The following is a 27,010-nucleotide window of genomic DNA, read 5'->3' as shown; positions in this document are numbered from 1 at the left end:
GCACTCTAGCCTGGATGACAGAGCAAGACTCCATCTCAAAAAACAAAACAAAACAACAAAAAAAAAAATGAAAGAAAAAAAAGAAAAGTGGAACTGAGAGACTGCTAGTAAATTCAGGTATATTGAGAGAAATTCTTAGGGCTCCATGGGAGAGTTGGGGATAAATTAGTGACAGGCACATAGAAAACTAAGGAAAAAAACAATGTTAATCCCAACAACAGCAAAAACAAAGAAAGACAATTCCAGAAAAAAACACAAAGTTGTACAAGAAAAAAAAACAAAGTCATCGTATGGTCACTTCATAGTTTTAGTATTGTATAGTACATAGTTACAGTATTGGAAATGATGAAGTTGAAAATTTAGTTATAGTGTTAGAAGTGCTAGTATTGGAAATTTAAGTATTTTAAAAAGTACTTAACAAAAGCATGATATAAATGTGTTAGGAGGACAGAGAGAGAGGAAGGGTATGTAGGCAGGGGACCTGTGAGGGAACATTAAGGTCAGAGGGGAAAGTCAGTGGATAAGATATAAAATGCAAAAATCAGAATGTACTGGTTTACAAACATTATTTTTATGAAAGGAAATAACCAAGATAAACATCCCAAAGCTGAAAGTGATTGGCCCTAGAGAGAAAATAAGGGTTACAAAGAGAGATAACAAGAAATCTTGTTTTTCCAGTATAAACCTTGTGGAACTATTTGATTTTTTAAAAGATGTTTTATACAAATTACTCTGATAAATTTAAACAAATTTAACAAAGGGAAATAAAAGCATCTTCTCATCTCACTGTCTGCATATTAATTGTAAATGGTGAATATTCTTTTGGACTTTGTTTTCTATGTAGTATAACAAATATAATTTTTAATTTCCCATGATTAAATAGTACTATGCAAATTGTGTTTCATTTCTTTTTCACTTGAATCTTGCATATTTTTTCCACCTTGGAGAGGGTAATAGTAATACTTTTTAACAAATTATGTTTTGCTAGTCACAACGGCAACTTTTTGCACTGGGGACACAGCAGTACCTATAAGTAGAAGAATAATTAGAGGCCCCATTCCTTTGGGCCTTCCCTTCAGCTTGCTTAACGTTGGGTATCATTTGTTCAAACTCCTACCCAGGTGTTTATCAATGAGGGTTTAATAAAATATGACTTCTTGGCTGGGGGCAGTGATTCACGCTTGTAACCCCAGCACTTTGGGAGACCAAGGTGGGTAGATCACAAGGTCAAGAGATTGAGACCATCCTGGCCAACGTGGTGAAACCCTGTCTCTACTAAAAATACAGAAATTAGCTGGGTGTGGTGGTATGCGCCTGTAGTCCCAGCTACTCACGTGGCTGAGGCAGGAGAATTGCTTCAACCTGGGAGGCGAAGTTTGCAGTGAGCTGAGATGGTGCCATTGGACTCAGCTTGGCAAAAGAGTGGGACTCTGCCTCAATAATAAATAAATACTGTAAATAAATAAAATAAAGCATGACTTCTTTTTTGTTTTTTTGGAGACGGAGTCTTACTCTGTTGGGCAAGCTGGAGTGCAATGGCGCGATCTTGGCCCACTGTAACCTCCACCTCCCAGATTAAAGTGATTCTCCTGCCTCAGCCTCCCAAGTTGCTGGAATACAGGCATGTTCCACCATGCTCAGCTAACTTTTGTATTTTTAGTAGAGATGGGGTTTCACCATGTTGGCCAGGCTGGTCTTGAACTGCTGACCTCAGGTGCTCCGCCTGCCTTGACCTCCCAAAGTGTCAGGATTACAGGTGTGAGCTACTGCATTTGGCCTTAAATATGACTTCTCCCAGAGATATTTATGACTTAGTAGATAACTCCTGAAGATTAAAGGACCTTATTACTTTAAGAATCAGCTACTAATAAGGAAATTCCAGGTACTTTCATAGAAAGTAGAAGAAATTGTTTTTGGGTAGAGGATATCCATCGATATCCTCTCTCGCTCTATGTATATCTGTATATATCGTTATAAAATTTATATGTGAAATATATAATGTATACATATATATTATATATAGAAATATATGTAAATCATATGTATATTTCATATATAAAATTATATATTATAAAATTATATGTATTTTATATATCAATTTATATATATGTATTCTTTTCTAACCCTGCTTCCCATGTGAGAAGGGGAACTTCCTGTTGTGAGTTACCGGCCCCCCACTACGAAAATTCTTCCTCTCTCCCTGCAACTCCAGACAACTAGGGCATGGGCACCTGCTCCAGTCTTGACACCCGTCTGCCCAGGGCTTTGATCTTGAGAGAGTAACACAGAAATGGACAGAGGCTCGTGTTTTGTGGTGGTATGCCGGGTTAGAAGTTGCATCCCACTCTTCCTCTGATTTTCCTTATCTGGTGTCCATGCTGTCATCCATTGCTGTCTGTTCCTGCTACCCCCTCTGTGGCCTTGGGGGTGGGTCTCTGCCCTCCTAGCATATCTCCATCTTAGGGCTGAGCAGAAACCTAGCTTTTCCATTTCCACAGTGCCAAGATGCCTGGCTGCAGTGTCTAAGGAGAAAGTAGCAGTGACTGGAGACAATGGAAGAGGATCGCACATTAGAGAACCATACTGAACAGTATAGAACTGCCTTTGGGCCTAGGGCAGACCCATTTTGCTTATGACCTGCCTTTATGTAACTGGAAGCAGCAACTATGCCTTCAACCCTCCCCTCTCCTGGAAGTTCTTGAGTCATCTTGCATATTAATTTCAAACCCCAAACAAAGCAAGAAGTGTTTCTCCTCATACCTGTGTAAGGACTGACCTCTTTTTAGGATGACAGAGCTTTGGTCTGACTCTGTGGCTCAGAGAAGACTATCACAAAGGAGTTTTAGATGGGTACCTTTCCTCAGTCCTGGGGGATTGAGTCTTATGACCACTTTGTCACCCTAACAAGAAAGGATGCAATTAACTGTACTGCCAGTGATGAGCAGTTGGTAGTCTGTCACTCAATGCTTGCACCTGCCTATCTGATGAAGGATCAATATGCATGCTCAGTATCTAGATGGGAATCATAGTCCTAATAGCCAAACGAGTACCCGTTATTCACATGAAAAAGTTCTGGCTGAAGCTGGAGTGGAATACATAGCTTAGATCCAAGGCCAATAAGACCTTTCCTTCTCATCCTCAATCTAAATCCTGGGACCTCCGTGCTCAGAAATGTCAATAGGTAGTGAGAAACAAGGAAGAGATTCTGTATTCATTTGCCCACCAGTGATGTGGCAAGGATGGAAGGCTTGCCCCAACCATTCACCTGTGGATGGGTCAGGAGAGCCAGCAGGAGTAACACTACTCGTGGTAGAATAAAATGTCAAAGGATGATCAGTTGGATTAGCTTTTCTTCTTTCCTCTTCCCTCCCTGTGGAGGAGTGGGTAAGGAGGGAGGGATAGAAGGATGTATGTCCTTCCAGGAAAAGAAGGAAGAAAGCCTTCCCTGCAACATCTAACAGAATGTCTGGAACATGGTGGCTACTCAGTAAATCCTTGTTAATGAGGAGAAGCAAATGATCAGATTCTAATGAGAGACACAAAAAGAAAAGGAACTCAGAGAAGGCTTCTTGGAGAAGAGGGCACTTAAGAGTCATCTCCTCTATCCTTCTTTGACCTGTCTGCATCTGGGGCACAGCCCATGTGAGCTTCAGTAATTAAAATGTTTTCCTAAGTAGCTAATTCACTCTAAGTGATATGATCATGAAGTATTACTACCTGTCATTACTTTGGTTGGGTGTTTGATAGAACTTTTGGATTAATTAGCAGCAATCATTGAAGTTGAATACAAATAATGATAGGACCTGGGATCTAGAAGTTCTTAAATTTTATTCTGCTAGAATTATCTCATAAAACTCAGGCTTTCTGAAAAATTATTGACAAAAGGAAAAGAAATCTCAATAAAGCCTTCAAGTACACCTAACTAATAACTGGATCATATCCAAAAATTATATAACTATGTATGAAGGCTTTCAACCCACTATTCTTCTCAGTAAGTCATCCTTGCAGCCAGCCCACACCCACACACAGATTTGGATGACAGGTGGCACAATTGAAAAAATGTGTGTGTCCATAGAGTCCATGGCAGAAAGGAAGAAAGAGATTGAGATGGGAGCATTGTGTATGCAGAAGGAGTGTACAGAAAACACTCAGGGTATGGTGAGCACACCCATTTGGCTGACTAGTTAATCTGCTTGTTACTCACTTTGCCTCTCTGTCAAAAGGAGGCATGTCACTAAGGTCCTGAGAAATGTCTTCCTAAGGAGAGTTATTGATGGAAATTTGTGGGTGTTTGACGAATATCACTAAAATTTGTGTGTAACCAAATTTGTGAACTTCTAACAAATATCCCCCTGTAGACCTGTGAGAAACAATATTAGAGTTGACCCACTCAGTTCAGGATGTTTTTTTTTCTGTTAAAAAAAGCCAGCATTTCAAGCAGTGAGTAGACCAGTAGGCTGTACCCCAGGCCTTACACGTCAACAGACTTGCACCAGGGATCCAAATCTTTCTCAGAGTGATCATACTGCTGTATTAGAGGTCTTCAGAGAAACTGAACCAATAGGAGATGATATAGATATATAGAAAGAGACTTATGAGGACTCGGTTCACTGGATTATGGAGACTGAGAAGTCTCACTATCTGACACCTGCAAGCTGGAGGCCCAGGAAAACCAGTGAGATAATTCAGTCCAAACCCAAAGGCCTGAGAACCAGAGGAGCTGGTGTAAATCCCAGCCAGAGTCTGCAGCCCTGACAGCCAGGAACACTGATATCTGAGAACAGGAGAAGACGGATGTCCCAGCTCAAGCAGAAGGAGTCAATTCACCCATCCCCTGCCTTTTTATTCTAGTCAGATCCTTAATAGATGGGATCATGCTTAAGGGTGAGGACAATCTAATTTAGTCAGTCTGCTGATCCACATGCTAATCTTCTCCAGAAACAGCCTCACAGACACACCTAGAAATAATGTTTTATCAGTTATCTGGGCATCTGTTAGCCTAGTCAGGTTGACTTACACAATTAACCAACATACCAGCCTCACACTTATTTATCTATGTATTTATTTACTTGTTTATTTATATTTTCAGAACTTTTTTTTTGAAGTGGAGTCTCTTGTTCCTCACCTGGAGTACAGTGACGCAATCTCGGCTCACTGCAATCTCCACGTCCTGGGTTCAAGTGATTGTCCTGTCTCAACCTCCTGAGTAGCTGGGACTGCAGGCATGTGCCGCCATGCCCAGCTAATTTTTTGTATTTTTAGTAGAGATGGGGTTTCACCATGTTGTCCAGGATGGTCTCGATCTCTTGACCCCATGATCTGCCCACTTTGGTCTCTCATAGTGCTGGGATTATAGGTGTGAGTCACCACACCCAGCCTAGAACTTTTATTTTAGGTTCACGGGTCCATGTGCAGATTTGTTATACAGGTAAACCTATATCCTGGGGGTTTGTTGTACAGATTATTTCATCACCTAGGTACTAAAACTAGTACCCAATAGTTATTTTTTTCTGATCCTCTCCCTCCTCCCACCTTCCACCTTCTAACAAGCCCCAGTGTCTGCTGGTCCCTTCTCTGTACCCATGTGTTCTCATTATTTAGCTCTCACTTATAAGTGAGAGCATGCAGTATTTGGTTTTCTATCCCCATGTTAGTTTGCCAATGATGATGGCCTCCAGCTCCATCCATGTTCCTGCAAAGGACATGACCCCATTCTTTTTTATGGCTGCATAGTATTCCATGCTACCCTCACACTTTTGTTGTTAGGGCAGGCTCTGGGAGTTTTGGGATAAAGGAGACCCTAAGAATTTTCCGCCTTCATTTAGTCAGATTAGACACAGAGCCTCCAATTGATCGACAGGACTCACCAGCCCCTCCCTCTCCATCTCTATACTCAGGCCTCCTTATCTTGAGTTGTGGATGAGCTTCCACCATATGGCAGAGGGCAAAGGCGGCATGGCCACAGTCAGCTCCAAGCTCATATCAACCAAGCCTAGCAACCTTGGGAGAAAAATGCTTCCTCCAATCCATTTCAGAAGAATTAGAAAAGTGGAAGAGACTATGATTACTATGGCTTGGGTCACTCGCCTATCCTGTGAACCAATCACTTTAGTCAGGGGGATAAGGATAGGCCATGCACTAATTCTTTCAGAATGGAATTGGGAAGTCTCACCAAACTCACATGGGAAGCATAACAAGGGGGCAGTGATCTCATGAATGGAGGTGTATGCGTGGAGCAAGGCTGTTAATGAAAGAACCAGTGGAGAGAAATGCCAATAAACCAAAGTAGCAGATGTACCCAAACTGGGAAAGCTCAAAAAGAGAGCAATGAGACTTGGAGTGAAAACCAGGACGCAGAACTTGGAGAAACTCCCAAGTAGAAGGCAATACCTTCAAAATATTTTAGGGTGCTGGAGGCTTTAATTGTGTGTGGGGGAGGAAGCTGTTAATGGCATTGGCCAGGCCTTGACACTGCTGGAAAAGTGGCTTCAAGAGCCAGTCACACTTCTTCCTATATAAAGGTCAGTGGACTCCTCCTGGCTAGAAGAACAGGGATACTGATCTGTGGTGGCATCGTGGTTTCCTTTTTTCTAACTTAAGAATAAAGATGTCAGGGTTTCTTTCCCACTGTAGTGGGAAGTTTCTTTCCCATGGCTGGAGATCACTGAACTGGTAGGAAGATTGCCAGGTTAGCCAAAGGAAATCTGCCACTTTAGTTTAAGTCCTGGAGATATTCATTGCCTCTAGAAAGGTAGTCTGCATCATGATGTGGTGAGCTCTGATGAGACACCATGGGTCGGGGGTGGCAGTGAATTTTTAGAAACTCGACAGTGAGCAGGGGAACCACGGTTAAGTTTGGATCGATTGAAAGGATAAGCTTCTGAGCTCCTAGGAAAGGGAGGTAAATGAAAGTGTCATTTTCCCCTGACATATCTCCAACATAAAATTTTGGTGTGGTGATACAGATCAAGCTCATTAATTTGTTTGGCGCTGGTTACTAAGGTTGAATGACAGAGACTGCTTGGGCTGTTGTGTTCAGAATTCTGAAGCGGTATCGGGCTCAGCTAGGAACAGTGCTATCAACGACAAAGCAAAACCTGCCAGTATCATAGAAATGGAACATGGTAGTATGTATCTATTATATTTGGCTTCCCCAGGGAAACTATTTCCTGAGGATTTCTCCCAGGAAACCATTACAAAGGAAGAAAAAAATGCTATTTGCCACAAAGGTGTTCTCCTTGGTGTTACTTATGGCACCAGCAATTTGTTCTGCAGAAGGAGAATGGTCACTTGTGAGAATTAAATTGTTGATCATGAAGAGCATTTGTAAACATGGGAAAATGTGGGACGTAATAAAGTTGAGTAAAAAGGAAACATTTATATACGTAATACATGCAATAAGGTAAAAATGACATATGACACACACGCACACACACATTTTTGTGCATCTAAGGCTCATTTATTTCATGTTCACTTGTATTTGAAACCCAGCTCCTATCACACAGTAGGCACACAATCAATATTTTTTGACTATTTTGTTACTAGCTTTACATTTTTTTTTTGCAATAAAAATAGTTTTCCCAAAAAGAATAAAAACCAAAACAAAAAACTTAAACCTCCAACAGTGAATGTGTTGGTTTTTCTTCTCAGAAATGATGATTTGTGGGAGGCTAAGGCGGGTGGGTCACAAGGTCAAGAGATTGAGACTATCCTGGCCAACATGGTGAAACCCCGTCTCTACTAAAAATACAAAAAAAAACTTAGCTGGGCATGATGGCACACCCCTATAGTCCCAGCTACTCAGGAGTCTGAGGCAGGAGAATAGCTTGGACTCAAGAGGCGGAGGTTGCAGTGAGCCGAGATCAAGCCACTGTACTCCAGCCTGGAGACTGGGTGAGACTCAGTCTCAAAAAAAAAAAAAAAAAAAATTTGTCCTGCTTCTCATCACGCCCACTCAGGCTCTTTCTAGGACTTCACTGAACAACTCCTAAGATGCAAGTTCCCTTAAATTCCTACAGGCAGTGGTACTACCAACAAAGACTTCTCTATTCTTCCTTTGCCTTCAGATGCTCAGGCCTGGGCTTCCGATATTCTGAAAGCATCCACGTTTATTTTTCTACCAGAGATATTTGATTTGTCCCAAATAAAGCTTTTTTTCCCATTTTGTGTGGTGTGAGGGATAACTAACTATGAGAATAGTCTAAATGGCATCTCCAAGGCCAGGGGAAAGCTTCTGATGGAATTCAAAATTCAGATCTGAAGCCTATGAATACGGTTACTGGGAGTGATTGACAGATTGAGGCCAGGTATCAAACAGACCTCAGATATTGACAGAACCTCTTCCATTGGAATGACCTCTCACTACGTGGGCAAGTGATCAATTACTGTGTACCTTCACTACCTTCAGAAACTCTCCTAATATTCCCTAATTCCATCTAACAGTATTTTTCCCCCTCCAAACCACACAAAGCACTCATAGCCCTTGACTAGGAAATTAAAGTTTATTTTCAATTTCCTCAGACAAGGCAAAAGCAAGGGTAAATTAACAGTCTGTAGCTTGTCTGGGACTAGAAAAGCATTGAAAATGTAGTGAGGAGTCGCAATGTAGGAAAACTGTCCAAAGACAATGCAATATTTAGCTGATGGTAATCTCAGAAGATATACTGGCAGGGCAGCAGCAGTTGGATGAACGCACAATATCTCTGGGAACAAAGGAAAAGAGGAGAGGGGAGGCAGTTATTGCAATGATCTAGACCAAGAAAAAAGCCATGGTTTATCTGTCTATACCAATCTTAATATACGAGACAACACAATATCTGTCAATTTCACTGGGTCCAAAATAGTCAACTCACTGTCACATGTAATTTACTCATTGTAAAGTAATCGTTTTCTGTCTTTATTTCTCACCTGAATATCTTCTGTTCCCAGCCCTTTCTTTTTAATAACATCATTTTTTTTCTTACCATAACAATAATTCTTGCATGTATCTATTCTACAAATTTTTATTGAATTTCTACCATGAGCAGGCAGTATTTGAGGTACAAAGGAAAGAGTGGGCAATAAAAAATGGTCAGGGACACAGGTTAATTAAAGAGATAACTACAGTTCAGTGCTATGATGCAAGGATGTAATAGAGGCTCTCAAAACACAAAGGAGGGGCCTAACCTGCTCTGAGGAAGGCTTTTTTGAGGAGGCAATAGATAAGCTAGTTTTGAAGATAAAATGGCTTAGATGGTGGAAGAAACATCCTATGACACCTGTGATCCCTCTTAGATAAAAGAGCTGAACATATATGTGTGTTTTCCTTCAGTATTTTAAACACACACACACACACACACACACACAACACACACTCACACATAGAGAGAGAAAGAGAGAGATTAGATTTATAGATATAATAATTATCTAAATGTACATAGATTTATGGAACTGTGATCTATATAGCATTCAATGTTTTTTTTCCATGTCTTTAAATATGTGTTGAAAACATGGATTTTGATAGATTAATAATATTATATTTAATAGATATTTCATAATATATTTGATCATTCTCTGTGTCTGTCAGTTTTGTTTGTAAGCCACAGAAAACAACACTGGCTATATTAAGCAGAAGATGAATTTACTGGAATCATATTAGGTAGCTCTAGGACCTATGGGGAGGCCTGGAAAAATAGGCTAAGAAAAGGGACAGAAATCAAAATAGGCTCAGCAGTGGGACCCCTAGCCAGGGCTGACCACAGAAACAATCTGTCTCTGGAATTTACTTAGGTTTCAATGTTCTAAACAGGGGCATCTTGCTGACCAAGCCTAGGTGATGTGTCCCACTTTACCTACAAGGGGACAGGCAGTATGAAGGATTGCTCTGTTTGATTCTGTAGTGAGAAGGCCCTGACTCCCATTAAGAGTCCCCAGTGGGGTCTACCTCTCAAACGGGAAAGGCATTAGGATGTGGCTTGCAGGAAACCACCAAGAACATCTAACTACCTCCCCGTTGTTAGATGTTTGGGTTGTTTCCTTTTTTCCCCCTTTGCTATTGTATTATAAAACTATGAAACATATTTTTCTGCAAAATTCTTGAGTACCTCTCTGATGATCTCTTTAAGATAAATTCTCTAGAAATGGGATTTCTGGATGAAAGCGTATGAATTTTTTTTTGTCTTAGTAAATACTGCCAAATTGCTTCTCTGAAAACTTGCATCAATTCAAGCTCACTCTTGGAGAGGGTATGAGGTGTGCATGGTTTCTCACTCATCATTTTTAGAAATCATCATGCTCACACCTTTCTAGGCTGTACTCATTTGTGCAGCCTGTACCTCACTTAAATTATGGTTCTCTGAAGTTGAAACACCTAGTGGCAAAGTGAACAATTGAGTAAATAAGTTGTTTATTTTCTTAAGTTTATTCGTGATAATTACTTTTATTATCTTCCTCATTAGTTTGATTAATACAGGGGCTTCTTCTTTTAATATGCTGTAGAGAAGCGATTTCTTTTTCTATTCTGGAAAGAGCATTTACAAAGCAGCAAGTGCATCTCTAGGAAATGCTCACCCTGCCTCAGCAGGTGACTCTCATTGACGCTGTCCAAGGTATCTCTCAGACATCCTGGGAAAAGGGGTAGACCACATCTCCAGAAGCAGGTCCTTTTGGCAGCCATAGCAGTGATTCAACTCCTATGGCCCTCAAGTTGGGATGAACACAAAACCCAAAGAGGTGATGAAATATTTCATGACTTTTCTATTAACTTAGAGGAACATCTTTCTAGCAACAAATTGAAAGGCATAAAAAATGTTAGGGCCTGGGCTTCCATCAAGAGAGTCCTAATGATGCCCAAAAAGGACCACTTGATAAGGAATCAAGTACACGGGATTTTGGGGGCAGTGAAACATCATATGGCAATTGAAGTGTCATATTATACGTGATACTGTAATGATAGATATGTAACATCACACATTTGTTAATACTCATAGACCTATATTGCACAAAGAGTGAACGCTAATGTAAACTGTAAACTGAATAATAATATATCGATATTGATTCATTATAACAAATGCACCGCACTCGTGCAAGATGTTAATAATAGGGAACGATGTGTTGGGGTAGGGGACTGCATATGAGAACTCTCTACCAGCTGCTCAATTTTTCTGGAAATGGAAAACTGTTCTAAAAAATAAAGCCTATTAACTAAAAAACATTTCAAAATTACACACAGAGAAATACAGTATATTCAAAAAGCAGCACTTGACTAGGAGTCTGAACCCTGGAATACCAGTCCTACTTTGTCATTGACTAGCTGTGTGGCTTTGGAGAAGTCACTTCACTTCTCCGGATTTTACCGCAGGGTTGGACCACATGATCTTTAAAATGATTCCCCCTTCTGATAACATAAGATCTCAGGATTACTTACTTTAGATTTTTCACCCTTGTCCAGACTTTGAATGTCAGTAGTAATCAAAACATGCCTTTCACTTTGCTGTCTGGCAAGAAATAATGGAATGAATAAAACACAAGTCTTTTCCCCTTACCCGGGGGCTCAGAAGCCTCTCTAGAGCTAGCAAGACCTATATAAAAGTCAGGTGTAAGACAAATAAGGCAAGCTGATGTTTTTCCAGAGAAAGCCACTTTTTTCCTGTTTGCATAATTTGATTTTAATGTTCTGCTCTTGTTAAGTTCTCTCCCACTTGTAGATGTTTACACAATGGGCTATAGCCATATAGTTTTATTGTTGGTCATTAACCATGGGTTAACCTTTTAAATGGACTTAAGTGGCTTATTAAGTATGCAATTCATGACAACTACAGATAAGTCCTGATTTTGGATCACGGGTATGAACCATCTCTGGGTGTCTGTGCTTGGCAGGTAGCCCGCTTGATGCTGAGCTCTGATTGGTTGGATGCTCTTGGGACCATGTGACCTTAGGTTCAGGCTGTGGTGCACGTTCATGGGCTGGTGGGTTGAGGTAACCACACTGGTCTTAAAGGAATGTCGATCTCATTGGAAAGTGTATATAGCAAAGAATAATTTTCAATTTTCCCTAAGTAAATATCTGGCAAAGCCTAGAATTGGATCATGTCCAGTTCTGCAGATAAAATGCCCCCAAACAGATTTCCGCTGAAGAAAGGCTGAAAATATATGCACATTTATATTTTTCTAATTTAGGGAAATCTCATTAATGTGAATAATGCAGAATAATGTACAATGAGGTAGTGGTTGATATTCTCATGCTCGTATAAAAGGGAGTTCGTTATGGTCCAACAGGAGGTTAGCACTTACTGAAACTCTTTCTATATGAGGTCTTTACACATGTAAGCTCCTACTTAGTCCAGGAATAGCAATACACAGCAGCACTTGTGCCTCAACTCTTTCTCCTAAGCTCAAAGCAGACATTCCTAATGTAAAATGACATTCCTTCCTGCAGAGATGGCCAGTTGAAGTCAAAGGGGGCTTTCAAGAAGGATCTAATGAAGGCTTGTAAGAAGAACCTCCCTACCAATGAAGTCAACAAGCCTATCTTCATGGGAAGCCACCTTTCCTGGAGAAGAAATCTTGCTTCTTGGAGACAACTGCCTTTAAGCTCATGGATTAACGTACCAGGATGTTAAATTGACTTTCATTGTATTCTTAGAGCCTTAACTGAGACCCCAGAACAAAGGTCAGTGATTATTAAGTACTCATTCTTTCTGGAAAACATAGATCCTAGACATATCCTTGGGAGGTTACTGAGAGAGAGCAAAATGGTCCCTCATGTCCATCATTCACATCCATCCTGTATAAGAGAAAGAAGACCAGACATTTTAAAAGACAGGATTAAATGAAGGAATGTTTTAGGAGTGAGTAATTCCCCCTAACCACCTCTACTCCTTCCAGGCAAGTAAAAGAGCTGCAAGAGTAAATGGTGGCGGTATTTGGGATACATTCCTCTGCCTAAAATACTCTGAAAGCTGGAGGCTGGCTGAAAATGGCAGTGATAGTTGAGCTAGGAGAGAGGGTGGCAGTAGAAGCAACAGAACTTGTATCATTTGTAGGGCAAGATAAATGGGTTTTCCCATGGGCTGAGTAGGCACAGTGGAGGGCAGTCAGGCTCAGCCTCTTTGAATGGGCTGAGTCCCAGAGGGCTGCCTGTTTGTTTCTTTTACCCAAATGTCAGTTCAAATGGTACATCCTCAGAGATGCCTCCCCTGACCACCTAAGCTAACATAGTGTTCCCTGCAGTCACACAGTATTACATCACCTGGTTTATTTCCTTGATACCACTTACAATATGAACCTCTGTTTTCCTTTGTTAGTTTATCTATTGTCTGGCACCTGTCCCAAATTTTGCAGGGAGAATTGGAGGTGGAGAAGTGAGGATTTGGGGAAGGAATCTCAAAGAGGACATTCTTTGCAAGATAAAATCATCTTATTAAATTTAAGTTTAATGAGAACAGGACCTTATTCGTCTTATTCACCACTATTCCAGGTACTTGGAACAGAACGTGGCACATAGTAGCTACTCAACAAAAATGTATAGACCAAGTAAATCCCTGCCAAGCACAAGCCCTAGGAGATAAATAGACATCAGTTGGTTCTGAGAATGGCAATTTTTCCAGTCCGTGACCTGCTTGTAAATGTCTATGTTAAAAAGATGCAGAGGTAGAAACAGGTAGGAATTATAAACTGTAATAAACTTTTGTCCTCTTCGGGTTTCTATTATGCCTATGGTTCACTGTCTGGATAAGCACGAAGTAAGACTTTAGAGAAGTTTTTTCCTTCTCCTTTCCTTCTAGTCTCTCCTTATAATCTGCAAAGTCTGCTGGCCCCTGGAAATTCACATGGGCACTTAGTTGGTTTTGATTGATTGGGTTGGCAGTGATGAGCTCTCACCAGCCTTGATATGCCTCGAGGCTTCAGGGAAAGTTGAGCCCCTGCCCAGATGTTTGGAGACAATTTGGGAAGGTGGAAATATACAAAGGACATGCATTTGCTAGTGTTATTTATGGCTTTTGTGCACATCCTCCTAAGTAATGTTAAGTTAAAATTGTTTACTTTAAGCAAGTTTGTGTCTTCAGTGATTAAGATTCCCCAAAAACAAATTTATGGGAAAAACGTGGGTAAACCAGGGTATTTTGAAAGCCATTCATTTCCCATGTTTTTGATTAGAATCACAAATTAAATCTCCACAAACCTAGCGATACAGTGAAGTGAGAAATTACAGCTTTTCCTTTCTGTAAGACTTTTTTTTGGAAAGCTTGAATTAAAAATAAAAATATATTTAAATAGCACTTTGCTGTTTACCAGCACTTCTACCTATATTATATCATGTGGTTGAGAAAAGAAGAATTATTTAGTAAACTTTAAACTTATGAAGTCATAAAGCTGGAGAAACTTCTGGATGTTCAGTCAGTAAATGGATGTTTGAGTTCAGTGTGGAGACAGAATCACCATTGCATGTCTTATTTAGAATTAGGATTATACATCAGGTTGACCTTGAATCATGGATCACCTAACAGAAAGTTAGATAAGGCTGCTTTAAGAACTAAAAGGCCCCAAAAGTGCAGTCACATCCATGTGGATTTGTGGAGCCCATGGTAAGACTAATGGAGAGGTCCATTTATATATGTATAAATATTTAAAATGTGTAAATAAAGCCAGAAAACTGTTAAATTAAAATATAGTCCATCCTCCTACCTTGACAAGTAGAACTTCATGACTCTCTGGAAGGCCAGATTTGAACTGCAAATTCTTGGATGCCTCAGGTGGATGTTTCTGGTAGAATGTGGCAGGGTCGAAAGAGTCTCACTTGGGTCGCACCTCCTTTCCTTTCCACTTCAAGTTCCATCTTATACCTTAGGGGCCTCAAGTGCAGGCAAGTGCATATCCCAACCCCACATCCAATCTCTATCCACACCTCATCAGGAAGGTGGGCCCTGGGGAAGAGGCCTGCTTGGTCCTCAGAAGTGAACTCAAGGCCATTAAGTCAGGCAGTTCCAGGCTGCTGGGTACTTAGTATGAAGAAGGTGGGTTCAGACTCTGGGTGGACATGTTTCCTTGGGCCCTGGGAGTCCTCACTCCATGAGGAGAGGTATAGTTAGAGGAGGAAGCAAACAGCCTTCTCTAAAGTACAGGAACCTGGGCAGGGCCCCTTGTGCCTGGATCTAAAGGTGGTACTAAATTCAATGATAGTTAGTGCTATGGCCTGAATGTTTGCGTGCCTCCTGAGTTAATGCATTAAAATTCTAACCCCCAAAGTGATGATATTAGGAGGTGAGGTTTTGGGAGGTGATTAGGTGAAGGGAGTAGTGCCCCTTATAAAAGAAGCCTGAGAGGGACCTTCACCCCTTTCTCCAGATTAGGTTATGATAAGAAGACAGCTGTCTATGAACAAAGGAAATGGGCCCTTATCATATGCCAAATCTGCCAGGGGCTTGATCTTGGACTTCCCAGCCTCCAGAACCATAAGAAATAAATTTATGTTTTTCGTAAGCCACCTAGTTTCAGTTTTTGTTGTAGCAGCTCAAATAGACAAAGACAGTTGAAATTAAACTGAGCATTGTTTGCTTCTCAACTTTCATCTTAGATATTCTTTCCTTTAAGTAAAACATTTGTAAATGCTATACTACCTAAAGCTGCCCTAACCAGAGACCTATTTTAAATGACACCCAAGTTAATTAAAAAAAAAAAAACATATTTGAAAGGGGGACTACTTAGGAGGAAGAATTCAGTAGTTAGGACAAATGAGCCAAAATTTGAAATAGAAAACAGATAAAGCATTCCATCTTTAGTCTAGACAGATGAACTAAAAGAGCTATAATCACAATAATAATGTCTTTGAAAGTATAACTTCTTGTTTCCAAAACACTTTCACTTACATATGTATCATTGAGTTCTTATGAAATTAAGCATCAATTCTTTGAAGTTTAAAATATATATACTCTAAACAAATATAAAAAGGAACACTTGACACTGTGAGGAGTAAATTCATAGACTCTATTAGCCAAGGAATGGTGGAAATGAGAGGTGGAATGATGTAGAAAGAGAAATCAAAGGCAGTAAACAGGCTTCAGCTTGGCCTAACTCTGTCTGATCTTTGGATAGTGGCCACTGAAGTGCTTAACTGAGACAATCTTAGGTCCTGCCTGACCTCAGTGTTTGGTAATAAATTAGCCATGCCTGTTACAGTCAAAGAAGAGGCCATGATGACATGTGAGCCATGAATGTGCCACTTCTGGGCTGGACAAATGCATGTGGCTGACAGTAAGGGCAAGCAGGATGCTTGGGGTTATGCTTAATCTTTTGAAGTTGTTGGCAAGGAGAAAAATCAATGCAAATTCTTAAGAATTCTCATGTTCTTGAATATTTCTGTCTATCTCCAGCAAAAACAATTCATTTCAGGTTTCTTTGAAAAAGAAGCTGCTTTCGACTTACTTTCTCATATGGAAAAGAGATGAGATAGACACCTGTTAAGGTGTTAATTGGGGCTAACTGGATGAATAGAAGACCTGGATTCTTTTCTCATCTCTGTCACTAACTAGCTGTGTGACCTTGAGCAAATCCCTTAACCCCTTCAGACCTCTATTTCCTTTTCTCCAAAATAGGGATATTATCTGAGTGATCTCTCAGAGCTTTGTGAGGCTTAAAGTAGTAAGTAACAAGACAATTACTTGAAATATAGACCATTACACCATTGTAAACCATTACGATTCCACTGAAAAATGAGCAAATAAGTCTAGGATAGCATTTCCCAAAGTGTGTTTTTGGAACATCAGTTCTATGGGATGTCAACAGGTATTATGCTAAAGCTATCTAACAAACAACAAACAAAACGTGTTTTCTGGACAAATAAATTTAGAAAACTCAAGGCTAAACAAGCTTACGTAGTTATTTTACCACATAAATTATTAGCCTTTTTAATGTGCATTGTGAATCACTAAAATTAAGAAACTATATGCAGTAGTTCAGACATTTCTTTGGACATAAAACTCTTTCTCAAAACATTAGTCCTTCAGAACACAGTCCTTTGGAAATTGTTACACAATCTACTCTTCAGGTTCTCTTCTGACTTGAAGGCCCTCTGATTCATTTGTTTATTCAAAAAATATTTATAGAGTCCCTATTATATACCAGGCCCTGTTCAGTGTGTAAAAAAATACATCAGTGTACAACACAGCGAAACAAATCCTTGCTTTCATGGAGCTTACATTCTAGCAGAATTTGACGTCACTCACTCAAAGTATACTCATGGTTAGAGAAGTGACTGCTATCCCTTAACTCAAAGACATAAGACTGTAAAGTAGAATCATTAAAAACAGACAAAGGGCCAGGCGCGGTGGCTCAAGCCTGTAATCCCAGCACTTTGGGAGGCCGAGGCGGGTGGATCACGGGGTCAAGAGATCAAGACCATCCTGGTCAACATAGTGAAACCCTGTTTCTACTAAAACTACAAAAAATTAGCTGGGCATGGTGGCGTGTGCCTGTAATACCAGCTACTCAGGAAGCTGAGGCAGGAGAATTGCCTGAACCCAGGAGGCGGAGGTTGCGGTGAACCGAGATCGTGCCATTGCACTCCAGCCTGGGTAACAAGAGCGAAACTCTGTCTCAAAAAAAAAAAAAAAAAAAAGAAAACAGACAAAGACCAGTGGGGAAGGATAGTTTGCAGAGAAAGTAGGGAAGACTGTGCGTCACTCTGGCTGTCTATCCCTCGGCCTGTGAGTTGAGGTTAAACTCTGAACTCAGATCTGAAGAAGTAGATGGCTTCTGCATCAGAGGACACACGATCCCATTTGTTTGTTTATTTATTCATTTATTCATTCATGCCACTATTCAGCACATAGTTATAGGCATGATCTATGTCATACTCAATAGTGCGTAAGACCCAATTTGAACCCCCAGAGCTGGCTTCCAGGTGGGCAGGCAGATCAGGACATGGGAGATTGTGCCTGTGTGTTGTATGTGCTATGGGGGAGAGGACAGCATGATATGGGGCACACTCCTGGGGCACTGAACCCTCGACATCAGAGAACGTGTCTTAAAGTGATGTTTAATCTGAATTATCCAGAGGGTGACAGGAGTTTGTTTAGCAAACTGACTTAGGGTGAGTCGGGGGAAACGGTGAGTAGGAGAAATGCTCTACTTAGTGGACCCAGTCTGTACCTAACAAAACTCCCATGGCAAGTTTAAACAGTGAAACTGGCATGAAAGACATATGTATATATTAGTGTTCTGTGTGTGATTCTCTTTGAAAAAGGGTTCTGCTGTTGAAATAAAACTTGAAAATCATTAGTGGTTTCCCAAAGGAAATTTTTGAGGCTACTGCCATGTTTATAATTCTTAAATTCTACTGCTTACAGAAGTCTTTCTCTCAAAAGTACTTGCATTTTCATGGGGACTTTTGGCAGACAAATTTCTTTTAAATCTGAGGTACACATTGCTACTGGCAGATGGTATTCACTGAAATTATTTTGGTGACAAATGACAGAAACCTCATTTCAAGATGATTTTAGCAAAATAAGAAATTAATTATCTTACATGACAAAACAATTCAGAGAATGTTTGATCCAGAGACTCCAAATCTAGTCTCTCTCCATTTCCGTCGTCTGGCCTTTGTCCTCAATCTCAGCATAGCAGCAGGAGGGCTGCTGACGTCTCCATGTCTGCATCTTTCATGTCCAAGCCTAGTGGAAAAGTGGGTTGCCTTCCTGAAGCTACCACATAAATCCCTGTATTCACTCTGATTGTACCATCTTATCTCGTGTGGCCATCTCCAAACCAACCACCGTAGCCAAGAAGATAAAACTACAAAGATTGGATAGGCTTGAATCACATAATCCAAGCCAGGAGCAGGAAGTCAAGTCCCACACAAACCACTTGACTGAGAATGATTTCCTAAAAAATCCTGGGGCTATAAGCAGAAGACTAGGGAGGGAGGCAGAGGGTGAAGGAGAGGGAGAGAGTTAGGGAGAGAGAGTCAAGGAAGAAGGGAAAAAACAGAAGTATCACAGAAAAAGGGAATGGAAAAAATCAGGAAAAAATGTCCTATTTCCTTTTAATAAATGTAAAAAATGAATCTATGCTATAAAGAATTTTTGGTTGTCAGAAAGGGAAGGGCAAGTAGGGAGAAAAGAGGAAGAGTTGTGAATTAATACAACTAGATATGGGTATTCCTTAGTCTGTCGTTTATCAGTCTCTAGGTAGGAGAGGAATTTAAAGGTCATCAATTCCAAGTGGTCATTGGATGCTTGAAACTCCTTCAGCCACACAGCCAGCATACAATTAACTTATGTCCTTGAATACCTTCCCAGTGACAGGAAGCTCATGCCTCCTGTAGCTAATTACGTCTTTGCTGAGTGTTTCCCATTGTTGGCTTATTAGTTCTCATAATGATCTGAAGTCTTCTTCCTTGTAACTCTGCTGGCTTCAGTTCTCTCTTATCCAAGAAGGGAAAGCTTAATTCAGTGGGGGTAAACTGGTAGACTATGGCCAAATCTGAATCTAGACAAGATCATTGCCCAGCACAATATAGTGAATGTGGTTGACTGTGGGTGCTTTAGTGGGCCGGCACAGCCCTTTTCCTATAGCCCACAACTCCCTGCTGTTCACACCCTGGGAACTTCATATGTTTATGTGAACTGCCTGGACTGGGAAGGAATGTGATTTCACAATTCCTGGTCTAATTCTTCTTTCACATAGTAGTTGGCCAGGCACTTGAAGACTGCTATGTCATAGATTAAAAAAAGAAAGAGCAAAAAAGAGAAGAAAATCTGGAAATAATACAGCCTGGTGAATTCTTCCTTAAAGCATCACCTTGAGGGTAATGTATACTTTCTCCAGTGATACTGCGTTGGCTCAAAAGGATTTTCAAACTTCTCTTGGAATTTTTTTCAGAGCCTGAAGCATGTTCTTTGAATATCCTTAATGGTGGTGAATCCTCATTCTTTGGGGGTGGTTTTGATTTTGGGAAGAAGCTGGAAGTCATTGAGAGCTGAGTGTTGACCAACAGGGTAGCTGGTGCATCTGCCTCATCTTGCTTCTCTGTGTCCAAAGCAAAGTGCAATGATGTGCTTATGAGTCTGAGATCCTTGCAGGTTCCTTTTAATTAATTCATTCATTTATTGTTTTATTTAATTTCATTAACTTAATTACCAACACATTCACCTTTCACATTTCAAAGGGCACAACAAATATATAATAAAAAGTTCTTTTGCCTTCCTTTCCCCCAGGCATCTGGTTTACCTTCCATGTTTTGTGTGTATCCTTCCAGAAAGAGCCTACACATATCCCTTAATTGACTTGAAGAAGGCCAAGAGAGGTATTTCTAAGTAACTGAAGTAATGCTTGAATGTTGGCCGAAGAGCACTGCAGTGCGCGTAAGCTCTGGTAGGTTTATGCAGAATGCAGGTGTCAATACTTTATGCTTAGGACCCTGAGAAGTCTCTATAATAGGAAGCAGTTTCCTAGCTCAGATACCTGAGCTGTGTGAGATCAGGTGGGTTACTTTTTCTCTTGAGCTTTGGTTTTCTCGTCTGTAAAATGGGGATAATGTCAACAACCTCCTTCACAGGTTATCATGAGGATTAAGTGCATTGATGTATAAAAATGTCCTAAAGAGGGTGTGATGGTTTATTTTGTATGTCAACTTAGTTCAGCCTTGGTACCCAGTGGTTTAGTCAAACACTAGTCTAGATGTTGCTGTGAAGGTATTTTGTAGATGTGATTAACATCTGCAGTCAGTTAACTTTAAGTAAAGCAGATTACCCTCCATTTTGTAGGTGAACCCCATCTAGTCAGTTGCAAGCTTAGAGCCAAAACTGAAGTTTTCTAGAGAAGAAATTCAGCGTCAAGACTGTAGCCTAGAAGTCCTGCCCAAGTTTCCAACCTGCTGGCCCGCCCTATGGATTTCAGATTCAAGACTGCAACATCAACTTTTACTTGAAATTCCAGCCTACAGGTTTGGGACTTACCAGCTGCCACAATTGTGTCAGCCAGTTTCTGAAAATAAATTCTCTCTCTCTCTCTCTCTCTCTCTATGTATGTGTGTGTATACATATATATATATATATATGTATACACACACATATATTCTACTGTATTCTATTGATTCTTTTCTCTGGAGAACTCTGACTGATACAGAGGGAGAAAACTGCATTAAATAAACCTAGGTTTTAGTCCTGGCTCTCTCTCCAACTGGCTAAGAGGCTAAGCAGCCCTAGGAAAGACCCCTGATACTAATGAGCTTCTAGCATCATCACCTGCCTAATGCCTCTCAACATTGCTGGGAAGGTGACCATCAGGAAAATGGTTTGTCAAGCATCCTATATGTGCAGGTTATAATTATTTTGAGTCTGTCCTTTTGAATGCGCACATATCCTTCAAGTTGTGCTTTGGTGGCTCCCAGACCTATAACCTCTTCAGAGATGTTTCCTTTCCAGGCATTGATTCTTAACTCTGTCTTTGTCAAGCTAATAGTCAGGGAATGAAATCCAATCTAGCCTCAGGTACTTGTCAAGGGGGATAGAGGGCTCCACCCAAGGCTCTGCACCCACTGGCAAGGGGAAGCAAAGTTAGGAGGGTGGGGGAAAGTGAAGAGAGGAACTTATGGAGGTGAGAGTGGGCGTGGGGGAGGGGAGGGGAATGAGAGAGGAAGGAAGACCTGTGTTAAGATGGGTCCCCAGGGGTCCAGGGCTGATTTGCTGGGGTAGCTGGGTCAGCTCTGCAGATTGCAGGCTGATTGCTGCAGATTAGCTGGGACCTAAAAGGGGCCTTGTCAGAGCCCATGAATCCAGTGCTGAATATTCTGCTATTTCTCTTTTCTCAGGGATAGAGCCAGTCAAATCAGAGAGGGCTGGGGGGTGGTAGGGAGAAGCACTACGAATAACCTGCCTCCTTTGCCATCACAGTGCATCAAAACACCATTCAGTCCCATCTCCAATTGTTTTCTCCTTTGCAAGGGATTCAACAGCTGGCACTTGAAAGGGAAGAAACTTTCTGTGGTGTCTAAGAGGCCCCATGTTGCTTCCCACCCCACCCTGGTGTTCTTTATTTCATCACTCAAATCTTTTCTTTCATGCCACTTATCACAAGCTGAAATTATTCGATAAAAAATTATTTACCAAAAACTGCTCTCTCCACCAGAATGTACCACTTTATCTTATTTGCTTCTCCCTGTAGTGCAAGTTCCCAGCAGAGTGGTACATAGTAATGCCCCTAAAAATGTTTCTTAAAGAATGGATGAATACCATTTACTAAGGGGCCTGTGTGCCAGGCAAGGAGTTCAGAGCTGTACAGGCATTTCTCATCTGCTTTTAATGATAGCTCTGTGAAGAAGGTATGATCATCTTTATTTTACTGATAAAAAAAACTAAAGTCCAGAAAGATCAAGTAACAAGTCCATGGCCGCACAGTCAGACCTGGGATTCTAATCGAGGTTTCACTGACTCCAAAGTATATGATTTTAATTACTGTACCAGGGATAAAATATGCATTTTCTGCAGTGCTGGCATCAGTTGATTGGCAGTTGCTACAAGGAGTCCATAGCTGAGAATTGTCCAACTTGGTGGAGAAGAGTGCAGAGATCAATTAGTGATGTCTGCAAGAGGTGAAGTAGAATGTCTAGCAGCACATGTACCATCTAGTTTTCATTTTAACACCTATTGCCTCCTAAAGATGTGCACTGGAGGCAAAGAAAAAGAAGAGAGAAACTAGGAGACAGAAACACTTGACTTCTTTTCTGGCCCTGGTTTTCACCCCTTCTTGCTGAACTCTTCTCTGAAATGAGAACACATCTATCTATATGCTTGTTTGGAGGACAGAACGCAATCAGAAGTAGGAAAAAGTTTTGAAAAGTCTTGGAAGTAAAGGGTGTGATATTGCTTCTTAAGCTGACTTCATGATGCTTGAGGGACTTTGGGTCACCTGACATTTCTGTGGGACTCCAACACTTCTGGCAAAGGTGCTATTGCTATGTCCCAAAAGCCTTTCAAAGAAAGCAGGGAAAGGGAATGAGGGGAGGTGACAGCCAAGCTGCAGAGCTGGACTTTGGGGATGGGAGCCTGCTACACTTAAACTTTTGCAATCTTTTGGCCATGCGGTCATCATGATGACAGTAGGACAGTAGATTGGTTGAGTGGGGCTTATTGAGTTTAAGTCTCAATATTACTGCTTACTGTGTAATCTTGGATAAGTGATTTAACCTATTTGAGCCTTGATTGCTCACGTGAAATAGCATCTATCCAAGGGCCTGGTGTGAGAATTAGATGAGACAGTTTGAGGCCAGATATGGGGCTCATGCCTGTAATCACAGCACTTTGGGAGGGCAAGGCGGGTGGATCACTTCAGGCCAAAAGTTTGAGAGCAGCTTGGCCAACATGGTGAAGTCCTGTCTCTACTAAAAATACAAAAATTAGCCGGAGGTGGTAGTGTGTGCCTGTAATTCCAGCTACTTGGGAGGCTGAGGCAGGAGAATCGCTTGAACCCGGGAGGTGGAGATTGCAGTGAGCAGAGATCACACCACTGCACTCCAGCCTGGGAGACTGAGTGAGACTCTGTCTCAGAATAATAATAATAAATTAAATTAAATTAAATAAATAAGACAGTTTGTAGAAGAAAACAATGTGGCCCCAGCACACAAGCATGAAATGCGTGTAAGTTACTGTTGTGAGGAATCTGTATGCACAAGTGGAAAATGGAAAATGAGAGCAATGATCTGAATCTATGTATGTTGTTTCAAGCTAGATAATTGGTGGTATTTTGGATTTTGTTTGTTTTCCTAGTTTTTTGCTTGCATCTGGATGTTCTGAATACCCACACTTAGTATTTTTCTCAGAAAGGAGAAAGGCAAGTTTGCTCAAAACTGTTCATCTCCTTGAAATATCCAGTGTATAGTTCTTGCTGCTGTTAGGCCTCTCTGTAATTGAATAAGGGGAAACATCACCCTCTCACTGGTTGTTGAAAAACTGGGTTTGGGGAATATAAAATTGGGCATTGCCCCATTTGCCCATCATGAAACACACTGGCCCAGGACAGCCTTCCTTCTCTTCATCTTCTGTAAGAAATAGCTTAGGCCATGGCTGTGTATGGTGATAACTACCATTTATTATGGGGCAGTAATATTGTGCTAGGAACTTCATGCTCCTGACAGCCCTATGAGGTATCCGCGATTGCCACTCCTGCTTTGCAGATGATGAGATTACCTCAGCCTGGTATGTTTAACTCACCTGTCTAAAGTTATACAGTCAGGAAGTAGCAGAGCTGGGATTCAAACCTAGGTCAGTCAGGCCTCAGCATCCCCATGCTAATGACTTAGTTTGACTGCCTAATGAGAACTGTTAGTGAAGAATCTGTTTGGCAGAAGGGATGAAATGTCAGATTTATAAATGAGGGGCTGTGAGAGATGGTGGAGGGAGTCACAGCCATGGTTCTCCTGCCCAGCTGCCCATTTGAATCCCCTGAGGAGCACTGATGAAATAGAGATGCCTGTTCCCACCCCCAAAGCTGTTGATGCACTTGATCTAAGATGGAGCCAGAGCTTTCCAGGTGATTCTGATGGGCTTCTAGGCTTGAGAACCACTGGGGCAGAGAAAGAAGGTTTGGGGAGACATTTAGCAAATTCCTTGTGGTTAGGAACTTTTCCATTCCCTCTAAGAAGTGGCTGACTCACATTCTAGGTGGTGTACCTTTATCTCAGTATCTCCATTTGCAGGATGTGGGCAATGGAGCTTGACAGCATTGCAGGCTGCTGGGTGGATAGACAGCTCATAATGTGCCATTTAAATGGGAAGCATTGGGATGAAGTGTTCCTGGGGCTTGAAGTGACCCTATTTTAGTTTCAGTGTAGGGGTGCTCGGGCCACATCCTAAGCAACTTGGAATCATCTGGACCCACTGACAGCAAGTGGTTAATCCTATAAGGCCAGGGGGTGAGGGATCTGCTCACACAGCTGGGGGTAGCTGGGGAACCTCACTGTCCCATCCTTTGGTTGAGGAACAGCGTGAGCCGACATATAACTAGAACCATTAACTGGCTTTGGATGTGGAGAATGAGATTTGTGGCCCCTGCTCACTAAGGAAATATGAAATGGTAAACACACTTCCAGTTATGGATGGGGCTAAACACACCATTCAACTGAATGCTAATGGCTGCCTCCTGCTCCCTTCGAACATTTTACCATGGCAACCAGCAGGTGCCCTTCTCTTGCCTTCTCTTTCAGCTTCCCATAATTCTCTTCTGCCGTGGTTCTTTGGATGATAATGGGCGCATGCCTGAAATAGTAGTTAGGAAGAGAATAAGAATTTAACAACAATAACAACAAAAGCAAATGAGGCTGGAGTAGGTTTCCAGCTCATATTATTTGCTTGTAGACTGTAGCAATCTCAGGTATTGAGAACAGGTCAAAACAGACTGAGATGAACATCTTTAATTGATGTGAGTGTCTTAAATATACTTGATGCCTTTAACATGCAGGCATCAAGCCCGACTTCTGAAGCCCAGTCACTAAGTTGTGGGAGCAGCATAACTTAGGGTTTAACAACAGGAAGACAGGAGTTTGACATACTTAAGTATAAATCTTTCCCTACTGCCTAGAGGCTGTGTGGCCTTGGATAAATAACCTTCTCTTTCTGTGCCTAAGTTTTCCCATCTGTAAATCATGGCTAATAATAAAAAAACCTTTCTTCATAGGGCTATTGCGGGGTTGGAGTGGTTAAAGACAAATGGGCTTAAAGCTCTCAGTATAGTGCCTGCCACAAAGTAGATTCTGGATAATCAATAAGTATTCTGATGATGATGATATGATTAACAACTTGCTGGGCAACGTTAGGCCTGTAACAACCCTAAGCTTCAAATTTTTCATCTGCAAAATGCAAGCTAATCATAGTACTTGAGTCATTTGCTTAAGCCTCTAGATAAGAATTAAATGATGAAAAGTACTTGGCACAGGGCTTGGCACATAATAAGAGCTCAAGGAGGACTTGCTGAATGAATGGGAAAAAATAAATGAATGCTATGTCAGCTGGAGAAACTCAGTCATCAGACACAAAGCCTTTAATATGAGACACAGAGGAAGAAAAATACAAACAGCCCTGGACTCTTTGTCAGTTACATTTTTTAGCAGCCGAAGACCTTCTGTGGCTTCCTTTCTCCTTGTTGTGTCCGTTCCTCCTGGCCCTTATCAAGACTGTGTGCTGGAAAGAAGAAAACACGATGCTGACATACATAAATGAAACCCCAGTATCACAAGGGGTGTCTAGCAAGGCCTCAGACAGGAAGGGCCATAAATAACCAAGCAGTCTGTGCACCAGGCTCAGCCCAGAAAGCCTGTCAGGAGGACTTCTTCAGTTTCTGCTTTGGCCCCTCAAGTGGCCAGTGTCCTCACCTTATGCCCCACACCCTCCTTCACCATCTAGTGCCCCTCCTAAGTGTGTTCCCGAGGGCAGTGATTCATATTCTGAAACTGCCTCTCCCTTCTCTGCCAACCTCCAGCCTTCCCTGGGAGAAAACGATCTGGTAAGCCAGTCGCTGAAATAATTGCTTAGTCAGCCACTCTCACAGGGGTAATTGAAATGTCTTTTAAATAGCATTTATGGTTTTAATTTCTAATTATAAAAGTGATACATGCTTATTTTAGAAAACTTTGGGGAAATAATATGGGGAAAGTATCCAAGCATGTGGAAGCAAATAAGAATCCTGAGGCCCAGGTCACAGCCCAGGTCAATTGGATCAGAATTTCTACGGGTGGTGTCCTTAAAGCAGGATTGTTTTATTAAGCTCCCCAGGTGATTCTGTTGCAGAAAAGGTTGAAACATCAACTTAGTGATACCTGCCAATAATACTTTGAAGTATTTGCCTTTTATATTGACATTCAGATTGTACTGTGCATGCTATTCAAAACCTGAGTTTTTTGGCCTGATGATATATTATGAAATATTAAATATTATTAAATATTCTTTTAATTATGGGCATGTAATGTTTCATCTTATCGATGCACATAATTAGTTTGGCTAACAATCCATTATTAGACATATTCCTAAATTTTGACAATTAA

At 41.1% G+C, this 27,010-nt stretch overlaps 1 long non-coding RNA gene across 1 annotated transcript in view; it reads left to right on the top strand.

Annotated features, from left to right (window-relative positions):
* LOC116537415 overlaps positions 1 to 27,010 on the top strand; it is a 237,305-nt gene that overhangs the window by 138,528 nt on the left and 71,767 nt on the right. Inside the window, exons 10-12 of the long non-coding RNA XR_004263118.1 lie at positions 12,416 to 12,649; positions 20,234 to 20,349; positions 20,742 to 20,920. This is a non-coding gene — a long non-coding RNA (uncharacterized LOC116537415). The remainder of the gene's footprint in view (positions 1 to 12,415; positions 12,650 to 20,233; positions 20,350 to 20,741; positions 20,921 to 27,010) is intronic.

The sequence above is a fragment of the Sapajus apella genome, unplaced genomic scaffold (genome assembly GCF_009761245.1).
Source record: "Sapajus apella isolate SASKATOON/1434 unplaced genomic scaffold, GSC_monkey_1.0 scaffold110, whole genome shotgun sequence".
In the NCBI taxonomy this organism is placed as follows: Eukaryota; Metazoa; Chordata; class Mammalia; order Primates; family Cebidae; genus Sapajus; species Sapajus apella.
The sequence above is the reverse complement of the archived record's forward strand: the minus strand, read 5'-3'. Positions and strand labels throughout refer to the sequence as shown.